Consider the following 19,313-nt stretch of genomic DNA (forward strand, 5'->3'; position numbering starts at 1 on the left):
TCAGAGCTATCTTATTTTAAATTATGATATACATTTCATCTAGGATTTTACTCCGTAGAAATCTTAATTTTCAAAATTTTTTACATACAACTCAACAAGTTATCTTCAAGTTAAAAACTTATAAGAACTTCTTCACAGTGGTTTTCTATTTGATCTAAATAATTTATCAATAAAAATATATTTATTTTTTTTTTTTTACAATTTTCATTTTTCTTTGAATCTCTAATTTAAACATTATTCTACTCAATATTGTTGACAGTTATTTCAGAACTATTATAAATAATTTCGATTAATGAAGACTTCTCGGAACTTACTTGACAGTTTCAAATACTTTAGCAATAATCGTATTGATAAACTAGTTTTTTTTTTTTGCAATATTCATCAGCTACATTTCCGACAATGTTCCACTCGGTATTATTCACAGGTTTTTCTGGAACTATTTTAAATAATGTCGATCAATCAAGACTTCTGAGAACTTCTTCAGATGCAAGTACGTAATTCATACTTAACTCATATTAATCTTCTAATTCTCTTTTCTTTAACTTTATTCAATATTAATGAGCTACATGTCCAACAATCCACAACTTTTGTAGAACTATTTCACAATTCAAAACTTCTGAGAAATTCTTTATAATTGTTTTATATATCATCCAAATACTTTGCAATAATCAGTTCTATTTAAAAATTTGTTAATTAAATTTTTTCCTATAACGTTCCACTCGATATCACTCACAGCTTTCGACAACTATTTTAAATATATAATACCATCTACGTTCCCCTTGATATCAGACACAGCTTGAGGCTTTTCTGCGAATCACTTGAGCACGCAAATACCCAATGATCTATGAAGAAAGAACGATTATATCATAGCCTGCAGAGATGATGTGTCATGATGTCATCCTATGCGACTGATGTGCAATTATTTCATTCAGTAGCCAGTGGCCATTCATAAGTCCATTTTGATTGTCAGAAGAGCTTCGAAAACAGAAATGACAACGATTGCATTTTGACTGATTTGCTTGCTGGCCAAGAGCCCAAATGACTCAACACTCAACAAATGTGAATACAATTTCAATGAACGTACGTTCATGGTGAAAAAAACAATCCATCAAACAAAAAAGAATTCGCGACAAACGTCACGAAAAGTCGAACTAAATTCGCAAAATATTAGCAGGGGAATTTTTATACCCGCTACCCATAGGGTAGAAGGGTATTATAACTTTGTGCCGGCAGGAAATGTATGTAACAGGTAGAAGGAGGCATCTCCGACCCTATAAAGTATATATATTCTTGATCAGCGTTAACAGCCGAGACGATCTAGCCATGTCCGTCTGTCCGTCTGTCCGTCTGTGTGTCTGTGTGTCTGTGTGTCTGTCCGTCCGTCCGTATGAACACCTAGATCTCAGAGACTATAAGAGATAGAGCTATAATTTTTTTTCGACAGCATTTGTTATGTTTGCACGCAGATCAAGTTTGTTTCAAATTTTTGCCACGCCCACTTCCGCCCCCGAAAATCAAAAAAATCGAATAACAAGCGTAATTTTAAAGTTAGAGTTGCGAATTTTGGTATATATAATAATAACTATAGTAGTTATGATTCCTGAAAATTTGGTTGCGATCAGATGAAAATTGTCGAAGTTATTAAAGAAATACTTTTGTATGGGCAAACACGTCTACTTACTAGGGTTGTTGCTTTAGATGACAATCTGGTATATTGTGCCGTCTATGGTATATTTTGAATGCGGTACTATATCAATATACCAAATATACTATTTGGTATATTTTTAGTATTTTTGCAGTATATTCGGTATATTTTGAGAAAATTATCGCAAAATATATTTCTTTTATTCAAAATGGGTAGCGGGTATCTCACAGTCGAGTGCACTCGACTGTAGCTTTCTTACTTGTTTAGTTGTGCTTTGTTGTTGATGTTGATGTTGATGCTTTTGTGCCATTTCGTTGTTGTTCGTCATTAAGTTCCGGCCATGTGACTGCAGATATGCAAAAAGCTTTGCTAAAATAACAAGGCTAAATTTGGCCATACACCCAAACGTAGGTGGGCGGATTGACGCCAGAAACTATTTCGCCATCTGATAGCTTGAAATCGTCAGAGAAAGGTCATGTGAGTGTGTGTTGTGGCCCATTACTGAGTATAGTTTGATGGCCAAGTAAAAGTTTTAGACAAACATAATCCACACGATGAGTTGAGGATAATATTTCCAAGAATTTCAAAATGGTTTGCCAAACAAAGTTTAAAAATATTTTGACAAGAGTTTCTCCGAAAGCCTTTTCATTGCATCTCCTCAATTTCGAAAGGTCAAGTTCTGGGAATGAAAGTAAAAGTGTAAAATTTAAAGCTACATTAAAGAAACATTTTGCTGTAATTGTGAATAGCATAGGAATGAGTGTGAATTGCGAGTTCTTGTGATGTATTTTAAATCGTTTGCCAATCAAAGTTTAAAGAATATTTAGATTCTCACGAAAGCCTTTTCATTGGACTTCCGCAATTTGAAAGGTCAAGTTCTGGGAATAAAACTGAAAGAAACAGAGTATAATTTAAAGCAACATTAATGAATAATATAGGAATGAATGTGAACCATGAGTTCTTGTGATGTATTTTGAATCGTTTGCCAATCAGAGTTTAAAGAATATTGTGATAAAAGTCTATCCAAAACCATTTCATTTTTTTTCCTCAATTTTATAGATATTAACTTGAAAGGCAAAGTTCTGAGAATGAAATTAAAATTAAAAGTGTAATATTTAAAGCAACATTAAAGAGACGACTTGCTGATCGAAGTTTAAAGAATATTTAGACAAAAGTTTGATATACATTATTTTGAAAGGTCAAGTTCCGGGATTGAAAGTAAAAGTTAAAGTGTTAAATTTTTATAGAAAAGATTTGTATAACTGTGAATATGAGTTCTTGTAATGTGTTTCAATCAAAATTTAAAGAATATTTTGACAATAGTTTCTCTAAAGCTTTTTTTATTGTTTTTGCCCAACTTGGCATTATTTCGAAAGGTAAATTTCCCAGAATGAAATAGTAAATGTATCTTAAAACAATTGTTAAACTAAGTTTAAAGAATATCTATTCTCTCTAAAGTCTTTTCTTTGTTTCTGCTCAATTTGATAGACATTAATTTGAAAGGTCAAGTTCCGGGAATGAAAGTAAAAGTAAAAGTGTAAAATTTAAGGCGACATTAAAGAGACGACTTACTGTAATTGTGAATAGTAGAATGAGTATAAGAATGAGTGTGAATTATGAGTTCTTGTGATGTGCTGTGATGTGTGTGCGTGTGTGAGTTGGGTGAGTGTTGTGTTGTGTTGTGTTGTGTGTGTGTTTTTTTTGGGGGGCCCTTGTGAAATCTTATGAATATTTTGCTCACGCGCTGCCAACAATCACTCATTTTGTTGAGGCGACAACAGCGATGACGACGACGACAGCAACAGCAATGGAATACATCCCCTGTCCCCTGCTCCCATCCCCATCCACCTCCCCCTCCACTTGGTTGTAGTGTGCCACCCCCATCTATCGTCGCAAAGAAGTCACGTTTGTTGCCTCCCCCGGTTTTTGCCACAAAAACCTCGCATACAAAGTCAATTAGTTGTGATGCCCCGACGAAGGCTTTTTGCTTCAGCTTTTGCTTTCGCTTCTGTTTCTGCTTCTGCTTCTCTTGCTGTTGCTTCTGCTTCTGCTTCGACTGTTGTTGTTCAGATTTAGGCCAACAATGACGCACAACAGAACACAGAATAGAACAGCATTGGACTATTTTTTATGATGTTGCCACCACCATCAGCCAGCCAGCCAGTCAGTCAGTCAGCCACGCTGCTGCCACGCTGTTGCCACCAAAAAAAATGAGAAAAAAACCACCGTCTGCCCCACTCGGCACTCAGACAGTGTCGCGAAAACAATATTTGTGGTTGCATAAAGGTAAAGTAGAAGAATAATCTTATAGCATAGAACGAGCATCAATTGTCTAAAGCATTAGGCCTAAGTCATCTGGATAGATTTTAAACAAATAGTTTAGATATTTGAACTGACATGACTAAAAAATACCTTTACAACAAAATTCATAGACTTTGAGTCATTGAATAATTTTGAATCTACAAAAATTCCATTTTAAAAGTCTGAGTAAAATTTGTATCATATAATTGTTTTAAGTGCTACACAGAAAAAAAACATGCTAAAATAAAAAATAAAATCTTGAATCAAAATTGTTTGAAGTCAAAATTAAACCAAGAACGTTTATTCTTAAGTCAAGATCGACAATCTACAAAATATCTAGATTTCGTTATCTTGTAACTCAATATTATAATCTTCAATTTAGATTTTTTCTTTCTGTGCAGAAAACATATTTCTAATCTGCATAATATTTTGATTTTTATAAAAATATCTTAAATGATTCAATGCATCTGAAAAACCAAAAGATTGTGACCACAAAAATATGATGATTCAATATGATCAATTTAAATTTCATGACTAATCATCTTTAATATGACAATAAATCTTTTTTTTTTTATTAACAAAACAATACTTATCACGAAAGTAATAAACTTTTAAAGTCTATATAATAAAATACCAATAAATAAAAACAAATACTTTATTTGATTCCAATTTCTTTATTTTAGAGTATTAAGAGAAATATGGATGTTCATATTATAATATAGACCTAATACACGATCTTAAATGTCTATAAAAATGCATCTTATATTAGCATTATTAATTCATTTTTAACTTGCATTGTTTTCTACATGATCTTAAAATCTTCTTAAAATGCCAAAAATAGAACTTGCTTTACATTTGTTGTGGAATAAATTTCTTCTATTTGATTTAAAGTTATTTTATTTTAAATAATTTAATTTCTTTTTAGATTGTTTTTGTTTTTTAATAATAAAAAGATTAATGAAATAAAAAAGAAAATCTTTATTATATTTGACTTTACTTTATCTTCATTTCTTATTTCGATTGAATTTATTTTCTTAGTTGCAAGTTCAATTATTTTACATGATGTTATTTCATGTTGAATTTGATTTTGTTTGTTTGTTTTTTTTTTTTATTTGAAAAATGAAATAAAAAGAAAATCATTTTTATATTTTATCATATCTTGCTTAAATTTTTTTATTTTGATTGAATTTATTTTTCTGTCTTCGCTGCATCACTTTAATATTTTAATTGACATAAAATTCTCACATCAAGTGTTTTGTAAATAATACGCAAATTTTTCTCCTGCCTAATTTGTGACTAATTAGTAAAAAAAACATGTTTAGTCTGTCTCTTTGTTTAGTATTTGCAAACAATTAGCCAAAGTACTTGTATACGGTGATCTACATTTCTTAATGATTTTTGAAATATTCGTACAAAGTCTAAATTTGATTGTGCCTCGTTTTGTTGATGTTATTTTTGCTGCTGTCGTTTCTGTTTCTGTTGTTGCAGCAGTCGCTCAAAAGACGTCAACATATTTTTAGCTGGCGCCGGAAATGCGAAAGCCTTTTGAATGTTTTCATTTTATTTTCCTTTTCTCTGTTTCATTTTTCTTTTTTTTTTTTGTTTGAGTGGTATTTGCCTTTGTTGTTATTTTTATTGTTGTTGTTGTGCCTATTGTTGCTGTGGCCTTCACTCTTGGACATCATCAAGACGCGTTTGCATAAGAGACAGCAGGAGGAAGATGGTCTCCGGGATGAGGTTGAGATGAATGGGGGAGGCGGATGTGATTGGTTTGGCAGTACCAAACGGCGTGTACCTTGTATTTTTAGCTAATCACGCGGATAAGCCGAACACAAACTTTGTTGCGTATTTATGAGGCAAAATATTAAAGGCATATAAATAACACTCAAACGATTTGGTGGTGAAATTAACGACTAAGAGATGCCCTACAAATGTTTGTGGGGAAACAAAAATTAAATGGTAACTTGTAAACATTTTTGCTTCTGTTGTCTCTTTTAAAAATGATAAATTTATGACTGAATGTGCAAGTATTTTTTAAATAGTAAGTATTTTTTATTGTACTATTTCAAACATATTTCTAAGTATTTTTAAAACACTAAGTATTTTTTCTGCACTATTTCAAATACACTTTAGGTATTTTAAAAATACCAAAATACGTGTTGAAATATATTTTTAAGAATTTTTTGAATGCTAAGTACTATTCTGTACTAGATTAAATATATTTTAGGTATATTTTTATACTAACTATTTTTCTAAATTATTTTAAATATATTTCCCAGCATTTTTTTTTAAATATTTTTCTCTACTATTTCAAATATATTTTTAGGTATTTTTAAAATACTACTAGTAAACTAGTAATAGTTTAAATATATTTTAAGTATATTTTTATACTAACTATTTTTCTATATTATTTTAAATATATTTCCCAGCATTTTTTAAATATTTTTCTCTACTATTTCAAATATATTTTTAGAAATTTTTAAAATACTCAGTATTTTTCTGTACTTGTTTAATATAAAAAAAATATAATTAAAATTGCGCAGAAAAATACTTAGTATTTTAAACATAAATTAAATTCAAATTGTGTCAATTGATTTACAATAAATTAAATTGAAGTTAAATTATATCTTTTATTTCTCTGCCTGGCTCACCCTTCCACGCTAAGTAGCTACAGGGTATACTCGTAAAAATAAACTTTACGTTTGGGGAAAGTTTTTTTTTGTGAAATATTCTTAAATTTAATGTGCGGCAAAGTAAACAAGCGATACTTATGTAGTACCCAAATAGGTCCATAATCTGGGCAACACTCGTAAAAGTTAGTGTGCGTGTTCGTTTGAGTGTGTGTGTGTATGTGTTTTGGGGTGTATGGATTAAGTGAATGATTATTATTAGAATGCGAATGCTCATTAGAGATGCTTGGGCTTAGCTGGGATTTGTTTAAAACAAATACAAAATATTTAAATATTTATAAATCAATTCGAAATGCTGTTACTCGACTTTAAGCACACAGATAAATATAGCCAAGAATGAGACTGAGCATATCGATGGATGGATAGATAGCTTTCCGGGTTGATTAATAAAACATTTGCCAAACAATCGACTTTGCTCTCATTTGTACTTAGTTCCACATACAAATTACAGCAAATTCGCTTAGAACTCGTTCCGATTCTGCACTTTTTGAACTCGTGTCCTGAACTGAACGTGAGTGGATAACCCAATGACAGGGCAGCTGGCTGGTCAAAAAAGCAAATCGATGTGCCAAAAAACTAGAATAGAAAAGGGAAAAATGCTGCAATTGGAGTTGCTCGATGACAACTCTATTCTGACAATGCTCTGTGGCCATAAGTCACCCTTCAATTTGCCACTTGCCACATGCCGCATGGAAAGTTGCTTGCTGCTGGAGTTAAGCGATGACAGCGCACAGGATGAGAGAGACTGAGAGGGATGGGGAATGAGGACTTTAAGCTGACTACGTGCGTTGCGTTAAGTGAAAAATACATACAAGAAAATTGAGGCACGCGACGAATTACTGCTAAAACTGAGGCATGAAAATGGAGCTGAAGCTGATGCTGAAGCTGCTGAAGATGGAGTTAAAGTTAAAGTTGAGTTCGGGGAGCTTAGAATTAGGCGCCCGAGTGAGTGGCAAGATGTGTGTGTTGAGTGTGTTGTGTGTGCGTCAAATGTGAAAAACTGTACGTTGACAAGATTTATGTGGCAAGCGACAGGGGCAGCTGACAAATGGGCGAAGCCAGCAGAGGGGGAAGTAGAATGATATAAAGTCTGAGGCAGAGGCTGAGAGACTTGCCACTAAGCTGCTGCATGGCTTTTTTGATGCCACATCCACAAGCACAAATGAGCGCAGGAGACGAGGACGAGAGGACGAGGACAATGGCAAATAAAAGATTTTTATTATCACATTATGCGGCAGCAGATTTTGCCCTTAGTTTGTCGTTTGCTATCGCCCTTGTTGACTAGTTTACTTTTTGCCTTACGCGCCACGCCCCAAACCAGTGTCGCATTTGGATTTAGGCCAAGTTGTTAAGTTGGCTGGCCCCAAAAAAAAGGCAAAGGCAACGGCAACGGCAAAAGGCAGGTTGGCCAAATTCAATTTGCCAAATGAAATTTCTAGACACGGGTCCAAAGAGCAAGCATTAACTAAGGAGATTCAAGTAAGGGGTGGACAACAAAAGAGATACCCTAGAAAACTATAGACAAGTAAGAGGGTTATAGTCGCGAGAGCTCAATTTTAAGATACTTGCTAACCATTTTAAGTAAAAGCAGCACAGGGCGATATTGTTCTTAAAGTATTCCAAAGAAATATACTATAGAATACTTAAATATACCGAAAATACTAAATTAATATACTACCCCTTTTGCCTGTTACATTTGTACGTTTTCTAGAGGTACAAAGTTATTCCTAAAATTAGTATATTTTAGTATATTAATACTGAAAAAATATTTAGATATACCGAAAGTTATATTTGTCAAATCAATATACTTAATATTAGATATTTTAATCTACTATTATCATTATATATAGCATAATTAAGAATACTAAAATATTCCGGGTGATATATTTGGAATACTATTATACTACATCTTCTGCCTGTTACACACATTTGCTGCTAAAATATATCAAATTAATATACTAAGAAATACAAATATATATTAATGGCTGTACTATATTAACATACTATTATAAACATAAATCACATACTGAAAAGTGCTAAAATATACCAAAGGATAAGTTCGATATATTACCATATTATTATCAATATTATTAACATATTGAAAAATACTAAACTATACCGAAGATCATATTTGGTATATAAATATACTATCAACAATGTAATTAATGTGCTGAAAAAATACTAAAATATACCAACTCCCATATTCGGTATATCGATATACTGTTATCAATCAATACTTCAATATATTAAGGCTCAGAGTTATAATTTTGCGGTCATACAACTTAAAAGCCAAACATTTATTTTACACCATGACAAGTTTGGACAACCCGCTTTGTACTCCGTTTTTACAGGGTATAAATGGAGCATTAACAACGACGTCAGTATTGCAGACATCGTGAGTTCTACTTGGCTGCCACTTCGCTCGTCTATTTTCGTTTACCGCCTCGACAGGGAGTATTACTAATTTGGATGTTATGCTCCCGGATTTGTTGCTGCATCACATGCTAATTATACAAAAATAGATCACGTGAGCTCGGGAGGGGTCCGCGTTGCGTTAGTGTCACTTTGGATTGGGGATTATGGAGGAGGGGTGGGTGTCAACTGTTGCATGTCGTCGCCTGCTTAGAGAGAGCGTGGAACGAGGGGCGAGTGTCTAGAACATTTTTGCGCCTCGTGTCGCATCAGTCAAGCACGCAGCTTGAAGATTGATGCGACGCCACCTGAAGAGCCCCCCAAAAAGCGAACTGACAGCAGGAAGGTGGAAGCCAAAAACAGCTGAGAAGCTGAGGCGTTGAGGAACACAACTATTTGGGTCAGACTTGGATGCACAACTGAGTTGGCCACTCGAGCGCGGTGTGACTCGCCATGGAGCAAAGCTAATGACGAAATTCTTCAGAGAGGGATGGGGAGGGGATGAGATGATGTTATTCTTAGAGTGAAGCAAAGTGAGAGGTCGCAGTTAGGGAAATTAATAAAATTTTGCGAGCAATTGCAAAAAATTAGCCATGGCCGATGATTGTTGATGTTGCAATCATTAATAATGTAGAAGCAGCATGCATACGAAGTGGAGCCAAGTGTGGGAGTGGGGAATGGGGAATGGGGGAGTGGGGAAGCAGAGCTTTGCTTTGACATGATTAATGTTGGAATTGTGTGAGTGGCATACCTACTTATAAAGGCACAAGGTAATAACGAGCCAAGCATTGGCTGCCCCCAAGGTTACGCGTCATTTGGAACGGGAATGAAACCGAAAAGTAAAACAAGTCACAAAAATATGCATACATATACTATTTGTCCAGAGTCCAGGAATTACAGGTTAAAAAGGCCATCAAACATTTATGGAAATATTTATGGATTCTATTATAAATAAGCGACAATAATTATTCATAATGTTGTTCTGAACTAATAATAGAAAACTCATTTTAAGTTGCGCAATAATTGGAAAAGTTTTAGGGGAACAAAATACGATATAACTATTATTAGATTAGATATTTGTTTGGGAAATTGTAGAATCAATATTAATGTATTGTAATACGTTAAATATGATACGAAATATATTTTATTTTCTGTAGAGTAATGAATTGTTATTATAGTGTTTTATCAATGAATATTTTAATGTTTTTTATAGACTTACTACAATATCTAACTTATTTGCTTTGAGAAATTAATTGATATTATAATAGTATTTGATCAACGAATATTTTAATGTTTTTAATGTACCTCGGAAACTGCATTGTTATGTCTTAAAAGAATTAAGACAATTTATTTTAATATGTATTTATTTTCTTTATGAATTGCAATCCATATGAATTTATTATTATATAAAGACAAATATCTTTAAGAATAGTTATTTAATATATTTTGTAATATTTAATAAGAATATTTCAAATTATGCAGTAGTTACAAATTTGTGGGTAACAAATTAATGTTATGCTGTATAAATTTCACAAAGTCTTCGTATATTTTTAAATTTGATTACCATATTTTCAGATTGCTTTCTTAGTAAAATTTATTGTAAATAATATGAATATTTTCAACAATTTACTCTTAAATTACTGCTAGATATTATTCTTATTATTTTTTAATTCATAACGATAGACATTACCAAAAATACATCGGAGAAGTCTTCTTAGTTAAAATATTTCATTACTCATAATAAATAACGTTTGCTATACAATAAATAATGTAAATAATTTTCATTCATTACATTCCACAAAACAAACTTCTTTTGAGAACTAAAATAATTTAGTATAAGCAACAAAGAATATAATTTATATTATTGATTCAATGGAATTTATTATGAATAATAAAATATTCTTTAACAAGAGTTCTTTATGGTATTTTTGATAACTTATAGTCTTCAAATAATTAATCATCACATTTAATCAGCATATCGAACATTTTCGATATATTGCATTAATTACTAAATTCATTGTGAATAGTCAGTTCTTAATGTTTTAAGACTAACCAAACAACAATTTAAAATAATTGCAAAGCAAACGCTTATTTATGCACATTATCCATAATTTTATTATTAATTGTTGTCACTGCGAAAAGTCATTAATATTGCCAAAAAAAAAATAATAATTGCATTTATTAACCAGCATTTCTGACAATTACTCGTTATTGATTTGGTGTCAAAAACGCTCCATTGAAAAATGGCATTGCATCAAATTTGATGTGCTGTCATTGTTTTCATTTTGTTAATTATTAAACACAAATAAATGAGCTAACAACAAATGTTGCATATTAGGACTGGGCAATTGATATGCTAACCGCCCATATATAGAAAGCGTCTTGTCATTCATGCTAGTTTGCTAGCTAGTAGTACATGGCGTATACGCGATATATTATGAGAGTTGCAAAGTTGCATTTAATCAGCTTTATAAATTGTTTTTTAGGCATTTTTATGTGTTGTCTGACAATTTGACAGACGCAAAACCGGACAATCATCGTTGTCTTAGCCTCCTTTCCCCTCCCTCCCACTTCCTCCTTCTCCTAGAGCTGTAAGTGCCCCGCCTCGTCCACCTTCCGTCTGTCAGCTGACAATCAAAACAAAAAAAAAATAATGTCAGACGGCGATATCCACGAAGTGCTTTGCAACTGCGAATGAAACCGAAACTGAAACAGAAACTAAACTCTAGACACTGACTAAGTGGAGTGTTGTTGCACTGAGAGGTGCAGCGGAAGGGGAGGCCACTGCCCAGTGGGGCAACATCAACAGCAACAACAACTAGCAAACAGCTTGCTGTGTAATCCGTCATTTGTTCGCATTCCATTCAAGGCTGCCTGGCCAGATCCGCCTCAGTGGGTCTCGCTCACTCGGCCTACTACCAACGATCACAGTCTCGCTCTCTCTCTCTCTGCTGCTATCTCCCTCTCTCTGTTGCACCTGGGTAGCAGCAGCTTTGCGGCCATTTGGCAAATTGCAACTTTTCGATAAATTCGAATCATTTGTCATTGACACAAATAGCTTTCAAATTGCACACACAAACACTGATAGAGATAAAGAGAATGAGAGAGAGACAGAGACAGAGACAAAGTGCTGTGTGGCATGAGGGGGACTGAAAGGGGGCGAGTGACGTTGCAGCTGTTGTTGTTTCATGTTGCAACTGCTGCAATTGACGACGTTCTCAGCGGAAATTCCCAAATACAGCCAAGCCAAAACACACACACACACACACACACACACACACACACACACACACACACACTCAGAGATATTGCAAGAGATCAGAGACCAACAGCAGAGACTCTTGCAACTTGTTATGCTCTAATGTTTAAAGGTATATTGCACAGGTAAGAAGCTTCAACTTTAGACTAAAAATTAATGTTATCAAATTTTTAATTTGCTTGATCTAAATGAATTTATTTTCACTGTATTTGTCTTATAATTTATTTCATTTGTTATTAATTTTAATGTTTAGAAAAAAAGAGTTTAAAATGCAGATTAAAACAATTACAGAAGCGACTTTAACATACTCGCTACCCATTTTGAATTAAAAGCAAAATAGTGCGGTATTATTTTTCAAGTATACCGAATTATTATACTGAAAAATACTAAAGCACACCATAAGCTATATTTTTGGTAAATCAATATATTTTTACTAATAAAATTAATAAACTTAAAAATACTAAATTTTAACGCAGGCTTTATTATAACAATCAGCTATTATAAATACAATTAATATACTAAAAAATACTAAGATATACCGCTGACTGTATTTCGTTTATCAACAAGCTATTATCAATATAATATTCCTACACAAAGTTTTTACTAAAATATACCAAATTAATATACTAAAAAATTTATATCTATGTACTATTATCACTATATCATAGTACAGAGTTATAATACCCTCCTTCTCCATGGGTAGCAAGTATAAATATATTAAAATGCTGATGAATTATCGCTCTATTCCTTGACAAAACGAACTATTTAAGTTTTAACTAACTTAAAGTTCATTTCGAGTTGTCATTGAATCTAGATCTAAATGACAACTCGATATGAAGTTTAAATAATATTGAAAAATAACTCAGATACCTTTGCAAACATAATCTTAGTAAGGTTATCTAGCCGATTGTATAGACTAACATAGATGTATAGTCTAGAGAGTGCAGAGCTCAGAGTCAGTTCAAATAAAACTACTTAAGTAAAATGCTCCTCAATTTCTCAAGTATGTCGATTGTAAACATTTTTGTAAATATTTTTTTTTAAATATTTTATTTTTTTATTTATAGTTCTTCCCGGACAAACATCAACCAATTGAATCGAACTCTAATCGGAATCCGAATCGAATGACTAAAGATAATAGTCGCCCATAAGAAGGATGAACTGAAGATGTTGCTGCTGTCATAAATGACTATGAGCATCAAGAGAACCCATAAATCAGTTGCACATTGAGTCTTTTCGTACAGAGTCGGGAAAAGACGCTTATTTGCAGACAACGAGAAACTGTCGAAATTAATCGTCGATTAGAAGAATGTACTGAAGATTACTATTCGTTTCTTACTTCCGTCGAACTGGTGTTACACTATAAATCAGCATTTCGGCTATGATGGCGATTGCAAACTCTTTCAGCTCTCGCGGATCGGTGTTAGTGTCGGAATTCAGGCCAGCGGCTGCGAAAGCCGCCCTGATGGTGCCCTGCATCTGGAGTATGATTTCGTTTCTTCCAAATTATTGAGGTAATTATTCCAAAGGTATCTGAGTTATTGTACATTATTATTTAAGCTTCATTTCGAGTTGTCATTGAATCTAGATCTAAATTACAACTCAATATGAAGTTTAAATAATATTGTAAAATAACTCAGATTCCTTTGCAAACATAATCTTAGTAAGGTTATCTAGACGATTGTATAGTCTAGAGAGTACAGAGCTCGGAGTCAGTTCAAATAAAATATTTAACTAAAATGCCCCTCAATTTCTCAAGTATGTCGGTTGTGAACATTTTTGTAAATATTTTTTTGAAATATTTTATTTTGTTTATTTATAGTTCTTCCCGGACAAGCATCATCCAGTTGAATCGAACCCTAATCCGAATCAGCATCAATAGAACCCAAAAATGATACTTATAGTATTTGCAGACAACGAGAAACGGTCAACAGTTATTCGCGAGCTCTGATTTTGATTACAATCTAAAGCAAGCCTCTTCAGAGCTCTGGGAGAATGTGGGGGTCTGAATTGCCAAAAATATACTGTTCCATTCCACCCACTTAAGAGAATATATTATATATTATTATTATATTATATTATTTTCTTTTTACTTTTTTTTTTTTAAATGGTTTTAGTTTTGAATTAAAAATAAATAAAAACGTTTTTTCGTAAGTTAAGGGCAGTAAAATTAAAGTTTAATAATCATATTTTTTTTAAGTAAATATAAAAATATATTGGCGCATTTTCTTCAAGTAATGGCTAAAAAACAAAGTTATATAATATATTCACATTTGTATTTCTCTATTTCCATCTTCAAAATTTTCAACATAAAATGTATATTGAATTTAAAAATGTGTTTAATCAAATACAATTTTCAAATATATTCTGAACATTTTTAACATCATTTTGTGAAAAATATTATGGTGAAAATAAAATAGTTTTTTATTTAATTACATACATTTTTTATTAATTATATTAAATCTGGTATTAAATACTAAATTTAATTTACGGAACAAAATGCTGCCTGCTGCATTTTAATTTGAATTTGTAAATATATATGTTATATTATAGTGAAGTAATGTGGAATAAAATGCAACAATATATTCGTTTAAGGTAATAATAATTTTTAATGAATATTTATTGTGTTCATATTTGCAGCAATTATTTACACAATTTTTTGCACACTTTTATTATTAATTTTTTTGCCAATTTGTTTACAATTTAAGTGCTCATTTATTGCATTTAGATATTAGACGTCGTCGGACATTGTCTTTTTGTCTTGCACTTAGTTCCACAATTGAGAGAATCGTTTTTGTTTTTACCTGTTTTATGGGCCAAGGGTATCTGAAGGCTTTCGCACTTTGCAGTTTTCGTGTTGTACTCGTATTTTCTGTTGCTGTTGCTGTTTCGTTGTTATTATCTTTTGTTGCTGCCAGTTGTTGTTGTTGTTGTTGCTGTTGTCGCTGCTGGTGGCATGCCGCATGTTGCCGTCGTGTTGTTGCCGATTTCAAGCTGCGACGGCGGCAGCAACAATCGCTTAACAATTTCTGCCTCAGTTGTGTTCTCTCTCTCTCTCTCTCTCTCTCACTCGCTCTCTTTCGGTGTTGCTGTCTCTGTTGCACACGCTCACAATGACCCAGTTTCCAAGCGGAATGTAAACAAATTTGACCTGAAAAACAGTTTTGCTGCTGTTGCTGCTGCTGTTGCTTTGTAAACAAAACGCAAAAGCGACTGAGACGTCGACTGCGGCTCAATTTGCGCCAAAGTGTGTGCGAGTGTGTGTGTGTGAGTGTGTGTATGTGTGTATGAATTGCGTTTTCATTTTGGCCTTTAACGTCGTCGTCGTCGTCGAACACAACAAAAATTTGCGCTAACACAGTCATTTAGCCCAATCTGAAATAGTTGTGGTAATGAGCGGGTTGCAAGGGGGCGGGGAGAGGGGCGAAACTTGGTTGGTTGCATGAACAGCTGCCACAATAACAAAAGATACAAATAATCATTGCACAGCACAAAAATCAAAACAAGTTGCGAACCAGGAGAAAGACAAGCAAAATACCAAAAACAAAAAAAAAAAAAAAAAGAAATCCAAACTCCGAATAGAAATGTGAAGATTGCAATGAATATAAAATTCGAATATGAATATGAATTATGAACGCTGAGTAAGAGATTAAAGCAACAGAAAAAATAACAACAATGGATCATTAGCATTAACAATGCGGCATAATATTTTGTGCCAAAAAAATATATATATTTTTTAGTGCAAATTTGTGATTGCCACAGGCGCCGCCATTGCAAAGAGAGGGAAGTGGCAAGCAGCAAGAGGCAGCCACAAGTTTAGGACACCTTTCGAATTGGCCCCAGGATTGTTAATGGACAGCCACGCCCTGCTGCTGTCTCCTTTCCTTACTTTTGACAAATAAACAGTTCAATTCCGAGTTGAAATTGAAAGGCCTTCGAGTGGCTCAATTTGCAAGTTGAAAGTTGGCTAAAGTAGCGAAAGGTTGGCCAGAAAAAATGCCACATCAAGTGACTGCTGGGAAAGCAGCTGTCAGGGTGGTCTTATTTTAATTGATTCAATCTGAGAAGAAGTGGTAGAATAATATTTAATAATTGTTATATTGGGAAGGAGTTTGAATTATGAAAGAGTAGAAAATTTTATAATTATAAGAAATACTTTTCGAAAATAATTTAAGTTATGGCAAATTGACTTAGACGAATTTTGAAATAAAAAAGTGGAAGAAAAATATTAAAACAATTTAAAATATTATTGATCAAATCGTAAAACATACTTTTGAAATAAGCTAATAAGTCCCAAAGCTGTTGATCATAATAGGTATGATTGTGTTCAAAGTAGTAACTGATCTCGATTAGCCAAATGTATACCACATAAAGTGGCTGATTCAAAAGGAGATTTAAATAGGGAAGAAGTAACATAATAGAATAATATTTTATAATTATTAAAAATACTCTGGTAAAATAGCTGAATATACGAAGAAAGAGTTTAAGTCAAGAAAGAAGTATTCGAGAATCATAAGAATTACTTCTGCAAAATAATTTAATGTATTGCAAATTGTAAGACATATTTATGAGATAAGGTAAAAAGTGCCGAAATTACCTACCATAATAGTTATGATTATTTTTAAAGTAATAACTCAACTTTTGAACGTTTGTTATTTATGAAAATTGTGATATTACATTTTTGTGATATCTGAACTTTAAATGACATCAAACTTTAAATGACATCAACAATTTTGAAGTTGCAAAAATTTATAGATAAAATTGGAATAAGCTGTTTAGCATTTAAGATTTGTGATTTACAAAAAAATTAAGTAAGAAATGATATAACCAATTTTAAATTGTTAAATAGTTAAATTGAATTTTTGTTATGAATACAAAAATAAAACTAAAATTGCAATCCACATCAGTTAAAAATGATATTTCAGATGATGAATTTAAAAAGTGTAAATTAAGAATTGGAATACACAATTTAGAATATAGTAAATGTTTAATCAATATGAATACTGATTATCTTTAATATAATGATTGATGTAAAGTTAAAATTCTAATCTAAAATTTTAAAATTAGAAAATTATTTAGTTAAAATCGGTTTTAAGGCTAAGTTGAAATTGTAAGTAATAATTTGAAGCTTAGATAAATATTGAGCTTAAACTGTTATGAAAGATTTTCGAAACTATTGATTTGACTAGTTAAATATTTATGAAATTGATTGAAATTGGAATACATCATATTATTTTTTAGAGTTCAGAGACTTTTAGAGTCGAAAATCTTTAATTTTGATTTAAGAAAATGTGAAGTGGAAATTTGCATTTAAAATTTTTGATTTTTGAAAACGTGAAATGAAAGTTGACAATCAGGCAAGGAATAACTTTTTCAATTAAGTAATTTCAACAGTAATTCGAGCATTAAAATTTTAACGACTTCCTCTAGCTTATTGCTTATACTAAAATTTAATATTTCAATTCAGACTTTAACTATTAAATAGATAAATTGCGACTAATATTTTAATCAGTTGTCCCCCCTGAAATTGGCTGTCGTACACATCATTTAAATGCATTAAAAGAAACCGTTTAAGAAATAACAATTGCTTAAAGTGCCAGCAAACTTTTTCTATAATGTTTTCTGCAATGATTATTTTCAATGCTTCACTTTCACAGCGTCGCGTTTTGCGGCACATCTCACAGTTCCTGCTTCTTCTTCTTCATCTTTTTCTGCTTCGTCTGGGGGTTTTTCCCATAATTCCTCATTTCGTGATTGCAAAAATTTTCACCATGTGTCTGTCTTTCACTCTCTGTATCTCTCTTTCTTTCTCGCTTCCATAATGCGCTGTTGTTATTTTTCTATTTCTTTTTTATTTGTTTGCATAAAAAATGAAATTTCAAAAGCGTTTCATTAATTTTTTTCCATCTTGTGTTTTGTTTTGTTTTGTGTTCGCTGCTCTCTGTAGTTTCGTTTGTTGTGATTTTTTTGCTGCTGTTGTTGTCTATTTTGTGGCCACGCCCCCCCGCTTCTCCGCCGCCCCCGATCTGTTGGCAAATTTTTGCGAATGGCTCACGTAATAAATTCCATAAATTGCGTTTTACTTTGACACACATAACTACTCTCAGTGTCTCAGTGTCGAGAGTGGTTGTTGTTGTTGCTGCTGTGATTGTTGTTGTTGTTGTTGTTGTAGCTGTCAGTTGTTGCTGTTTTTGTGGCATGTAGTTCACAGTTAGTTGACGCTCGCCGTTGTTGTTATTATTGCTGTTTTCACTTGAGTTTCATGTTCAGCGGTTTATTTTTCTACATAAGTGAAGTGCGAGTGTGTGTGAGTGTGTGTGTGTGTCAGTGTGTGTGTGTGCTTCTCGCATTCTCTGTTTTTATCTGCAAATTTTGCTGTTGTTTTTGTGGTTCGCTTTCGCTCGAACACATTGCGTAGCCCAACAACAACAACAACAAGATCATAACAAACAAACAATAACAAGGGCAATGACAACAATAACAGCTGCCAAATTGCAAGCCAATTGTCAACATTTATCGTGACAGTCACCAAATGGCATCATCATCATCATCATCACCATTGTTGAGATTATGATCATCATCATTAGCATCATTAGCTGGCGGCAACATTGTCAACATGCAACGTGGGCGGTCAGAAGGTCAAAATTCGCAGCTTTTCTTTTGCCCGCCAACGGCAACAAAACAAAGCCAAAACACACAACTGAAAAACAAATGCGACACAACACAACACAACACAAAAAACAACAGACTCAATGAAATTTGTTTTGGCTTCACGTGGCGTATGAGTAATTTCTGTACCGTTTTGCTTATTGAAAAATTTGCGTTTTGCCAAATTGGTTTGGCGCGCGCAAAGCGATCCAAAATGGGGAGGCAAAACGTCAGGAACACTTGAAACCCAACCGTGTTGACACAAAAAAAAAAACTAGCAACAACAACAACCAAGATCCGAAAAGGAGGCAACACGTGGAAAAGTATGAAGCGGAGGCAAATCGACTGAAAAACGCTA

At 32.9% G+C, this 19,313-nt stretch overlaps 1 long non-coding RNA gene across 1 annotated transcript; it reads left to right on the top strand.

The window, feature by feature from the left end:
* The first annotated feature begins 13,245 nt into the window (after positions 1 to 13,245).
* LOC132792376 (uncharacterized) lies at positions 13,246 to 14,383 on the top strand. The gene is made up of 3 exons (XR_009632997.1): positions 13,246 to 13,310; positions 13,375 to 13,821; positions 14,130 to 14,383. It is a non-coding gene; the product is annotated as an uncharacterized LOC132792376 (long non-coding RNA).
* The last annotated feature ends 4,930 nt before the right edge of the window (positions 14,384 to 19,313 follow it).

Source organism: Drosophila nasuta, chromosome 3 (assembly GCF_023558535.2).
Source record: "Drosophila nasuta strain 15112-1781.00 chromosome 3, ASM2355853v1, whole genome shotgun sequence".
Taxonomy (NCBI): domain Eukaryota; kingdom Metazoa; phylum Arthropoda; class Insecta; order Diptera; family Drosophilidae; genus Drosophila; species Drosophila nasuta.